Source organism: Ranitomeya variabilis, chromosome 2, assembly GCF_051348905.1.
Source record: "Ranitomeya variabilis isolate aRanVar5 chromosome 2, aRanVar5.hap1, whole genome shotgun sequence".
Taxonomy (NCBI): Eukaryota; Metazoa; Chordata; class Amphibia; order Anura; family Dendrobatidae; genus Ranitomeya; species Ranitomeya variabilis.
The window spans coordinates 663718075-663730386 of record NC_135233.1 but is presented as its reverse complement, the minus strand read 5'-3'; the positions used below and the strand labels follow the sequence as shown (position 1 = coordinate 663730386).

At 43.3% G+C, this 12312-nt stretch overlaps 1 protein-coding gene across 1 annotated transcript in view; it reads right to left on the bottom strand.

The window, feature by feature from the left end:
- Positions 1-12312, bottom strand: part of LRP11 (LDL receptor related protein 11) — a 67612-nt gene that overhangs the window by 11642 nt on the left and 43658 nt on the right. The gene's annotated exons all lie outside the window — the stretch shown is intronic.

Sequence of the window (12312 nt, the reverse complement as noted above, 5' to 3'; positions counted from 1 at the left end):
ATGGGGTAATGAAGGGTTAATGTCACCTTGCTATTGTAAGGTGACATTAAGCCAGATTAATAATGGAGAGGCGTCAATTATGACACCTATCCATTATTAATCCAATTGTATGAAAGGGTTAAAACACACACACACACACATTATTAAAAATTATTTTAATGAAATAAACACACAGGTTGTTTTAATATTTTATTGCTCTCTCAATCCACCTGAAGACCCTCGCTTGGCAAAATAATAAACCAACAATATACATACCTTCTGATGAACTGTCACGTCCCACGAAGTAAATCCATCTGAAGGGGTTAAATCAGTTTACAGGCAGGAGCTGTGCTAAAGCACTCGCTCGTACCTGTAAAACCCGGGTGCTGAAAGGAAAGCTGGGTGATCTGTACTTACATTGAGTTGCGGTGAGGCGCCCTCTGCTGGATGTTCTCATGAACTGCAGCCTTGGAAAAGTTCCCACGCTCGAGTTCATGTGAGTTCATCCTGCAGAGGGCGCCTCTCTGCGACTCAATGTAAGTACAGATCACCCAGCTTTCCTTTCAGCACCCGGGGTTTACAGGCACGAGCGAGTGCTTTAGCACAGCTCCTGCCTGTAAATTGATTTAACCCCTTCAGATGGATTTACTTCGTGGGACGTGACAGTTCATCAGAAGGTATGTATATTGTTGGTTTATTATTTTGCCAAGCGAGGGTCTTCAGGTGGATTGAGAGAGCAATAAAATATTAAAACAACGTGTGTGTTTATTTCATTAAAATAATTTTTAATAATTGTGTGTGTGTTTTTTAACCCTGTCATACAATTGGATTAATAATGGATAGGTGTCATAATTGACGCCTCTCCATTATTAATCTGGCTTAATGTCACCTTACAATAGCACGGTGACATTAACCCTTCATTACCCCATATCCCACCGCTACAAGGGAGTGGGAAGAGAGTGGCCAAGTGCCAGAATAGGTGCATCTTCCAGATGTGCCTTTTCTGGGGTGGCTGGGGGCAGATGTTTGTAGCCAGGGGGGGCCAATAACCATGGACCCTCTCCTGGCTATTAATATCTGCCCTCAGTCACTGGCTTTACCACTCTAGCGGAGAAAACTGTGCGGGAGCCCACGCCAATTTTTTCCGCCATTTAACCCTTTATTTTAGCAGCTACAGCACACAAATTTTGCACATACACACTACTAACATTAGTAGTGTGGAATATGCAAAAAAAAAAGGGATATGAGATGGTTTACTGTATGTAAACCATGTCTCATATCCTGTCGGGTTTGTGAAGGAGAAATGAAAAGCCGGCAATTGAATTACCGGCTTTTCACATATATCGCGCTGAATTAAATATAAATACAGAATATATATATATATATATATATATATATATATATATATATATATCTCTCTCTCTATCTCAATGATAGATATATAGATATATATATATATATATACTGTATATATTTTTAACGAACATTTGAGCACATAAATCCATTAGATGTCGGTTTTGCAAGCCTGCGAGAAAATATCGCAGTACGGATGCCATACGGATTACATACGGAGGATGCCATACGCAAAATACGCTGAAACACCCTGCCTACGGATGGCATACGGATCACTATTTTGGGGACTTTTCTGCGTATTACGGCCGTAAAAAACGGACCGTATTGTCTTACGCTGAGTGTGACGCCGGCCTAACTGGTATATCATTCCAAAAATCTAATACTAATATACTACAGAGCCAGCGAAAAAAAAGCTTTACGAGTTCAACAAAACCACAAAAATCTTAACATTCCAGTGTTTTATTGTGGATATTTCATTATTACTAGTTTTTCGTCATGTCACGCTTACATTTTATCACTATCTGCAGTCGTAAGCCAGTTTTGCTATCAGACAGGTTTTGCATTCTGTGCACTTTTAAGTGAAATCATGACACGGATTTTACATATAAAGTATTTTTTTTTTTGCCTCCCAAGTGTACAGATTTTTTTTTTTAGCCGGCACTGTAATAGTTACATAATCACTTAAATATTTTTGTGTGTGTTACTGGTGTCATGGCTTCTTTAAGTATGACTTTCCAATATAAGTGAGGCCTAGCATTAACCTACCATCGTGTGTGTGTGTGTATATGTATGTGTATCTTAAGATATACTTACCTTGTAATGTCTTCACATCCTATTCTGTCCAGATGTGTCCGGATCCCAGAAATCCAAGCGGCGGAAGTTCACCGACCTCCATATTGGGACACCCAAGTGATGGGTGTCTCAATATGGAAACTGTTGGTGGTACCAGCCTCTTGCGCGGTACCACCAGCAGAACACCATCGCAACACACACACACACACACACACACACACACTCACACACTGTATATGCTGTAGGTAGCTTCTCGTGCGGTACCACCAGCGGAACACCATCACAAACACGCCACCGCCGGGATCAGCCGAATGATTCACTGACCACTGCCATCTCCGTACAGGAGGAGGGCATGCGCCGTTTTAATGTGACCGCTGCTATCTGTCTGCACAAAGCTGGTGGCGGTCTGATTTACTGTGCCTGAGCGAATTCCACGTGAATCATTCGGCTGATCCCGGCGGCAGATGCGCAACCTGACTACAAGCAGAGGAAGCCGGTCACATTAAAGGGGTTTTCCCACAAACAAAAGTTCATTTTAAAAATTGACTCTGACCGTGTATGGAGCATACCACATCGCCTGGGCAGGGGAGGAAGCAAAAGATAATACTGACACTACAGCAGGGGATCACAGTGGATTCATTTTGTGAGGTAAAATATTTTACTGACTGTTTTTAAACAATGTTTTACCTCACAAAATGTATCCTCTGTGATCTGCTATAACGTCAGTATTGTCTTTTGCTTCCTCCCCTGCCCAGGAGATGTGGTATGTTCTGTACACAGTCAGACACAGACAATTTATAAAATGAACTTTTGTTCGTGGGAAAACCCCTTTAAAAAGCAAATATCAACGCCAATAGGGGGATAGCAAATGGGGTAGACAGGTCAAAGAAGAGAGCACATGGAGAAGTCAGCACATGGGGAAAGACAGAGTGGATAGGTGGGAGAGTACATGGAGGGGGGAAGATTCTCAACGCTGCAAAGCCTGCCGCCATCGTGACATTACCGCCCTCCCGATGTGATAGCATCAGGCCTCCATCTAGTACATATATTTCATAACACATACATTTTTATTTTGATAGCATCAAAATATTCTGCAGCACTTTACAATTTTAGAGGGGACTTGTACAGTCCATAAAGATATTACGGAATAACACAACTCAGATACCAAAAGGAGTGAGGGCCCTGCTCGCATGTTTGTGTCAATGCGCCCCGCTTACACCCTACAGCTCCATTGTATTACATCACAATTATATCTTGGGCACAGAAAGTCTGAGTCCGACAACTGCAACATAAAATAACTGCATGCCAATACTGACTACCACGTGATTTATCTTACTATGTAATATCTAAAGAGATTTTCCAGGACTAAAATATTAATGACCTATCCCGTATGTTGGATGGGGATCCCGGAATTCCCTTGGATAGGACAGGGGTGCTATGCCAGACACCGTACTAGCAGTATGTATGATGCTGGGACATGTCGCTCACTAGAATCTCACAGCCTCTTTATTCTGTTCATCAGCAGTGGTCATTGAATATTAATAGCCATCTATGGGTCATTATTATTTAAGGGGACCTGTCACTTCCAGAAATGCTATGTACCTGCAGACATAGGGTCATCCCACAGGCATGAATACAGGAAAAAGGGCCTTCACATTAGCCCCTTCATGACCCAGCCTATTTTGGCCTTAATGACCTTGCCGTTTTTTGCAATTCTGACCAGTGTCCCTTTATGAGGTAATAACTCAGGAACGCTTCAACGGATCCTAGCGTTTCTGAGAATGTTTTTTCGTGACATATTGGGCATCATGTTAGTGTTAAATTTAGGTCGATAATTTCTGAGTTTATTTGTGAAAAAAATGGAAATTTGGCGAAAATTTTGAAAATTTTGCAATTTTCACATTTTGAATTTTTATTCTGTTAAACCAGAGAGTTATGTGACACAAAATAGTTAATAAATAACATTCCCCACATGCCTACTTTACATCAGCACAATTTTGGAAACAAATTTTTTTTTTGCTAGGAAGTTATAAGGGTTAAAATTTGACCAGTGATTTCTCATTTTTACAACAAAATTTACAAAACCATTTTTTTTAGGGACCACCTCACATTTGAAGTCTTTTTGAGGGTTCTATATGGCTGAAAATACCCAAAAGTGACACCATTCTAAAAACTGCACCCCTCAAGGTGCTCAAAACCACATTCAAGAAGTTTATTAACCCTTCAGGTGTTTCACAGCAGCAGAAGCAACATGGAAGTAAAAAATGAACATTTAACTTTTTAGTCACAAAAATGATCTTTTAGCAACAATTTTTTTATTTTCCCAAGGGTAAAAGGAGAAACTGGACCACGAACGATGTTGTCCAATTTGTCCTTAGTACGCTGATACCTCATATGTGGGGGTAAACCACTGTTTGGGCACACGGCAGGGCTCGGAAAGAAAGGAGCGCCATTTGACTTTTTGAATGAAAAATTGGCTCCAATCTTTAGCGGACACCATGTCGCGTTTGAAGAGCCCCCGTGTGCCTAAACATTGGAGCTCCCCCACAAGTGACCCCATTTTGGAAACTAGACCCCCCAAGGAACTTATCTAGAAGCATAGTGAGCACTTTAAACCCCCAGGTGCTTCACAAATTGATCCGTAAAAATGAAAAAGTACTTTTTTTTCACAAAAAAATTATTTTAGCCTCAATTTTTTCATTTTCACATGGGCAACAGGATAAAATGGATCCTAAAATTTGTTGGACAATTTCTCCTGAGTACACCGATACCTCACATGTGGGGGTAAACCACTGTTTGGGCACATGGTAAGGCTCGGAAGGGAAGGAGCGCCATTTGACTTTTTGAATGAAAAATTATCTCCATTGCTAGCGGACACCATGTCACGTTTGGAGAGCCCCTGTGTGCCTAAACATTGGAGCTCCCCCACAAGTGACCCCATTTTGGAAACTAGACCCCCCAAGGAACTAATCTAGATGTGTGGTGAGCACTTTGAACTCCCAAGTGCTTCACAGAAGTTTATAACGCAGAGCCATGAAAATAAAAAATAATTTTTCTTTTCTCAAAAATTATTTTTTAGCCCGCAATTTTTTATTTTCCCAAGGGTAACAGGAGAAATTTGACCCCAAAAGTTGTTGTCCAGTTTCTCCTGAGTACGCTGATACCCCATATGTGGGGGGGAACCACTGTTTGGGCGCACGTCAGGGCTCGGAAGGGAAGTAGTGACATTTGAAATGCAGACTTTGATGGAATGGTCTGCAGGCGTCACATTCCATTTGCAGAGCCCCTGATGTGCCTAAACAGTAGAAACCCCCCACAAGTGACCCCATTTTGGAAACTAGACCCCAAAAGGATCTTATCTAGATGTGTGGTGAGCACTTTCAACCCCCAAGTGTTTCACAGAAGTTTATAACGCAGAGCCGTGAAAATAAAAAATAATTGTTCTTTCCTCAAAAATTATGTTTTAGCAAGTAATTTTTTATTTTTGCAAGGGTAACAGGAGAAATTGGACCCCAATAGTTGTTGCCCAGTTTGTCCTGAGTACGCTGGTACCCCATATGTGGGGGTAAACCACTGTTTGGGCGCACGTCGGGGCTTGGAAGGGAGGGAGCACTATTTGACTTTTTGAACGCAAGATTGGTTGGAATCAATGGTGGCGCCATGTTACGTTTGTAGACCCCTGATGTGCCTAAACAGTGGAAACCCCTCAATTCTAACTTCAACGCTAACCCCAACACACCCCTAACCCTAATCCCAACTGTAGCCATAACCCTAACCACAACCCTAACCCCAACACAGCCGTAACCCTAATCCCAACCCTAACCCTAATCCCAACTCTAACCACAACTGTAACCCCAACACACCCCTAACCCTATCCGTAACCCTAACCACAAGCCTAATCTTAACCCTATTTCCAACCCTAGCCCTAATTCCAACCCTAACTCTAATTCCAATCCTAACCCTAAGGCTATGTGCCCACGTTACATAGTTACATAGTTATTAAGGTTGAAGGAAGACTGTAAGTCCATCTAGTTCAACCCATAGCCTAACCTAACATGCCCTAACATGTTGATCCAGAGGAAGGCAAAAAAAACCATGTGGCAAGAGTAACTCCACCATGGGGAAAAAAATTCCTTCCCGACTCCACATACGGCAATCAGACTAGTTCCCTGGATCAACGCCTTATCAAGGAATCTAGTGTATATACCCTGTAACATTATACTTTTACAGAAAGGTATCCAGTCCCCTCTTAAATTTAATTAATGAATCACTCATTACAACATCATACGGCAGAGAGTTCCATAGTCTCACTGCTCTTACAGTAAAGAATCCGCGTCTGTTATTATGCTTAAACCTTCTTTCCGTCACATCTCCTCCAGTCCCTTTCCCCGGCTGTCACCTCTCGCCTAACAAAAATATTCAACCTTTCCCTCACTTCCGGTATTTTTCCCTCCTCATTTAAGCATGCCATCATACATCCATTACTTAAAAAACCCTCCCTCGACCAAAACTGTGCCGCTAATTATAGACCTGTCTCTAATCTTCCCTTCATCTCTAAACTCCTGGAACGCCTGGTCCACTCCCGTCTTACCCGCTATCTCTCAGATAACTCTCTTCTCGACCCTCTTCAATCTGGCTTCCGCTCTTTACACTCTACTGAAACTGCCCTCACTAAAGTCTCTAATGACCTACTAACAGCTAAATCTAATGGTCACTACTCCATGCTAATTCTCTTGGATCTTTCCGCAGCATTCGACACTGTGGATCATCAGCTCCTCCTCACTATGCTCCGCTCCATTGGCATCAAGGACACCGTTCTCTCTTGGTTCTCCTCCTATCTCTCTGACCGATCCTTCACTGTATGTTTTGCTGGTTCCTCCTCCTCTCACCTTCCCCTTACTGTTGGGGTTCCTCAAGGATCAGTCCTAGGCCCCCTCCTCTTCTCTTTGTATACTGCCCCTATTGGACAAACAATCAGTAGATTTGGTTTCCAGTACCATCTCTATGCTGATGACACCCAATTATACACCTCTTCTCCTGCTTTCACTCCGACCTTCTTAGAAAACACCAGTGATTGTCTTACCGCTGTCTCTAACATCATGTCCTCCCTCTATCTGAAACTGAACCTGTCAAAAACTGAACTCCTCGTGTTCTCTCCCTCTACTAACCTACCTTTGCCTGACATTGCCATCTCCGTGTGCGGTTCAATCATTACTCCAAAGCAACATGCCCGCTGCCTTGGGGTCATCCTTGATTCCGAGCTTTCATTCACCCCCCACATCCGATCACTGGCTCGCTCTTCTTATCTGCATCTCAAAAACATTTCTAGAATTCGCCCTTTTCTTACTTTCGACTCGGCAAAAACTCTTACTGTTTCTCTTATTCATTCCCGTCTGGACTATTGTAACTCTCTACTAATCGGCCTCCCTCTTACCAAACTCTCCCCGCTCCAATCTGTCCTGAATGCTGCTGCCAGGATCATATTCCTCACCAACCGTTACACCGATGCCTCTACCTTGTGCCAGTCATTACACTGGCTACCCATCCGCTCCAGAATCCAGTACAAAACTACTACCCTCATCCACAAAGCACTCCATGGCTCAGCACCACCCTACATCTCCTCTCTGGTCTCAGTCTACCACCCTACCCGTGCCCTCCGCTCCGCTAATGACCTCAGGTTAGCATCCTCAATAATCAGAACCTCCCACTCCCGTCTCCAAGACTTTACACGTGCTGCGCCGATTCTTTGGAATGCACTACCTAGGTTAATACGATTAATCCCCAATCCCCACAGTTTTAAGCGTGCCCTAAAAACGCATTTGTTCAGACTGGCCTACCGCCTCAACGCATTAACCTAACTATCCCTGTGTGGCCTATTAAAAATAGAAAAAAAACAAAACACATAATCAGGTTCCTTGCATCGTGTTCTCATACACTTTATGCAGTTAATAGCCCTCTGTGTCTGTACTGCTACATACTTAGGCTGTTAACTGGTTCATGCAGCTTTACATGAACACCCGAGCCTTACACTATGGATGGTCCGAATAACTAAAGCAATTGTTACCATCCACCTCTCGTGTCTCCCCTTTTCCTCATAGTTTGTAAGCTTGCGAGCAGGGCCCTCATTCCTCCTGGTATCTATTTTAAACTGTGATTTCTGTTATGCTGTAATGTCTATTGTCTGTACAAGTCCCCTCTATAAGTTGTAAAGCGCTGCGGAATATGTTGGCGCTATATAAATAAAAATTATTATTATTATTATTATTCTTTCCTCCAGACGTAGAGGATGCCCCCTTGTCCCTGTCTCAGGTCTATGATTAAAAAGATCATCAGAAAGGTCTTTGTACTGTCCCCTCATATATTTATACATTAAAATAAGATCACCCCTTAGTCTTCAATTTTCCAAACTAAATAGCCCCAAGTGTAATAACCTATCTTGGTATTGCAGACCCCCCAGTCCTATAATAACCTTGGTCGCTCTTCTCTGCACCCGCTCCAGTTCAGCTATGTCTTTCTTATACACCGGAGACCAGAACTGTACACAGTATTCTAAGTGTGGTCGAACTAGTGACTTGTATAGAGGTAAAATTATGTTCTCCTCATGAGCATCTATGCCTCTTTTAATACAACCCATTATTTTATTTGCCTTTGTAGCAGCTGCCTGACACTGGCCACTGAATAGGAGTTTGTCATCCACCCATATACCCAGGTCTTTTTCATTGACGGTTTTGCCCAGAGTTTTAGAATTAAGCACATAGTTATACATCTTATTACTTCTACCCAAGTGCATGACCTTAGGGCCCCTTCACACTGGTCGATTCTGCTACGATTACGACGCATTTGCGTCATATTCGACATCGCAGTACGAGCTCGTAGCCAGCGGTCACACTCTACGATGTTAACGCTTTTTCTGACGTAGTTGCGATGTGAACGTCACGCGTCGCAATCGTACGCTACCCTTCACACCGCCATAGTCCTACGACTCCGAGCGTGACGTATTACCAGCATGGGCGTGCTAAAACGTCACGCCCAATCAGGAGACAGGTATGCGGAAGCCCAACCCACGTAGTCGCATTACGAGCTCGTATGACCGCCGTCACATACTACGATTTCGACCGCCACAGCGAGACATTTACGACGAAAGAAAGTTCTGCTCTTTCTTTCACATCGTACGATGCTGGGCTGCGTCGCAGATCGTAACGCCATGTCACACTTTGCAACCTCGGAACGAGGACGGATAAACGTCACAAATCGAACGCTCGTTCAGACTTTGATTGCACAGTGTGAAGGGGCCCTTACATTTATCCCCATTAAAGCTCATTTGCCATTTATCAGCCCAAGCTTCTAGTTTACATAAATCATCCTGTAATATAAAATTGTCCTCCCCTGTATTGATTACCCTGCAGAGTTTAGTGTCATCTGCAAATATTGAAATTCTACTCTGAATGCCCCCTACAAGGTCATTAATAAATATGTTAAAAAGAAGAGGGCCCAATACTGACCCCTGTGGTACCCCACTGCTAACCGCAACCCAGTCCGAGTGTGCTCCATTAATAACCACCCTTTGTTTCCTATCCCTGAGCCAGCTCTCAACCCACTTACACATATTTTCCCCTATCCCCATTACTCTCATTTTATGTAGCAACCTTTTGTGTGGCACCGTATCAAAAGCTTTGGAAAAGTCCATATACACTACGTCCACTGGGTTCCCTTGGTCCAGTCCGGAACTTACCTCTTCATAGAAGCTGATCAAATTAGTCTGACATGAACGGTCCCTAGTAAACCCGTGCTGATACTGGGTCATAAGGTTATTCCTCTTCAGATACTCCAGTATAGTATCCCTTAGAATGCCCCCCAGGATTTTACCCACAGTAGAGGTTAAGCTTACTGGCCTATAATTACCGAGTTCAGTTTTTGCCCCTTTTTTTAATATTGGCACCACATTTGCTATACGCCAGTCCTGTGGTACAGACCCTGTTATTATGGAGTCTTTAAAGATTAAAAATAATGGTCTATCAATGACTGTACTTAGTTCCTGCAGTACTCGGGGATGTATCCCATCCGGGCCCGGAGATTTGTCAATTTTAGTTATTTTTAGACGCCGCTGTACTTCCTGCTGGGTTAAGCAGGTGACATTTAATGGGGAATTTTTATCACTAGTCATTTTGTCTGCCATGGGATTTTCTTTTGTAAATACTGATGAAAAAAAGTCATTTAGCATATTGGCTTTTTCCTCATCCTCATCCACCATTTCCCCCAGATTATTTTTAAGGGGGCCAACACTGTCATTTTTTAGTTTCTTACTATTTATATAGTTAAAGAATATTTTGGGATTATTTTTACTCTCTCTGGCAATGAGTCTCTGTCTCAATCTTTGCTGCCTTGATTTGCTTTTTACAGAATTTATTTAATTTTCTGTATTTATTTAATGCCTCCTCACTACCTACTTCCTTTAATTCTCTAAATGCTTTCTTTTTGTCCCTTATTGCGCCCCTTACAGCTCTATTTAGCCATATTGGTTTCCTCCTATTTCTAGTATGTTTATTCCCATACGGTATATACTGTGCACAGGTCCTATCCAGGATGCTAATAAACGTCTCCCATTTTCTTTGTGTATTTTTGTGTCTCAGGATATCATCCCAGTTAATTGCACCAAGATCCTCTCTCATCCGTTGGAAATTTGCCCTCCTGAAGTTTAGTGTCCTTGTCACCCCCCTACTACCCATCTTATTAAAGGTTACATGAAAACTTATTATTTTGTGATCACTATTCCCCAAGTGACCCCCAACCCTTATATTTGATATGCGGTCTGGCCTGTTGGTTAATATTAGGTCTAGCAGTGCCCCCCTTCTTGTTGGGTCCTGAACCAGTTGTGAAAGGTAATTGTCTCTCATAGTTGTCAAAAACCGATTACCTTTGCTGGAATTGCAGGTTTCTGTTCCCCAATCTATTTCAGGGTAGTTGAAGTCCCCCATAATAATGACTTCTCCTTGAGTCACAGCTTCATCTATTTGCTTTACGAGGATATTCTCCATTGCTTCCATTATTTTTGGAGATTTATAACAAATCCCTATCAGTAATTTATTATTTTTTCCCCCTCCCCTTATCTCCACCCACAGGGACTCTACATTTTCATTAAATTCACCTATATTATCACGCAGGATGGGTTTTAAGGAAGATTTTACATATAGACACACCCCTCCCCCTTGCTTATCTGTACGGTCATTTCTGAACAGGCTATAGCCCTGCAAGTTAACAGCCCAGTCATGGCTCTCATCCAGCCACGTCTCAGATATCCCCACCATGTCATAATTATGCTCCAACAACATTAGTTCTAATTCATCCATTTTGTTGGCGAGGCTTCTGGCATTAGTATACATGCACTTGACGTTACTCTCTGTACCTCTATTCTTTCTTAAATTACTAACTGTTCTAACCCCACCCCCCATGCCACCGCCACCCCCAACTTCCTTATTTGTGCCCAGGTCTCTATCTGCACTATCTTCCCCTCCTATAAAATGAATACCCTCCCCCCCAATCCCTAGTTTAAACACTCCTCCAACCTTCTAACCATTTTCTCCCCCAGCACAGCTGCCCCTTCCCCATTGAGGTGCAGCCCGTCCCTAGCGTAGAGCCTGTAGCCAACTGAGAAGTCGGCCCAGTTCTGCAGGAACCCAAACCCCTCCTTCCTACACCAATTCTTGAGCCACTTATTAACCTCCCTAATCTCCCGTTGCCTCTCTGGCGTGGCACGTGGTACAGGCAGTATTTCGGAAAATACCACGTTGGAGGTCCTTGCTTTCAGCTTGCAGCCTAATTCCCTGAAATCATCTTTAAGGACCTTCCACCTACCTCTAACTTTGTCATTTGTGCCAATGTGCACCATGACCGCTGGGTCCTCACCAGCCCCTCCCAGTAATCTGTCCACCCGATCAGCGATGTGTCGGACTCGAGCGCCAGGTAGGCAGCACACCGTCCGACGATCCCTGTCTTTGTGACAGATTGCCCTATCTGTTCCCCTAATAATTGAGTCCCCCACTACCAGCACCTGTCTGGCCTGCCCTGCTCTCCTATTTCCCTCCTTACTGGAGCAGTCACTCCTCCGGCTTTCAGAGGACATGCCTGGCTGCAGCAGTGCTACCCCTGTACTGGCACCCCCCTCATCTGCCAACTTAGCAAACTTATTGG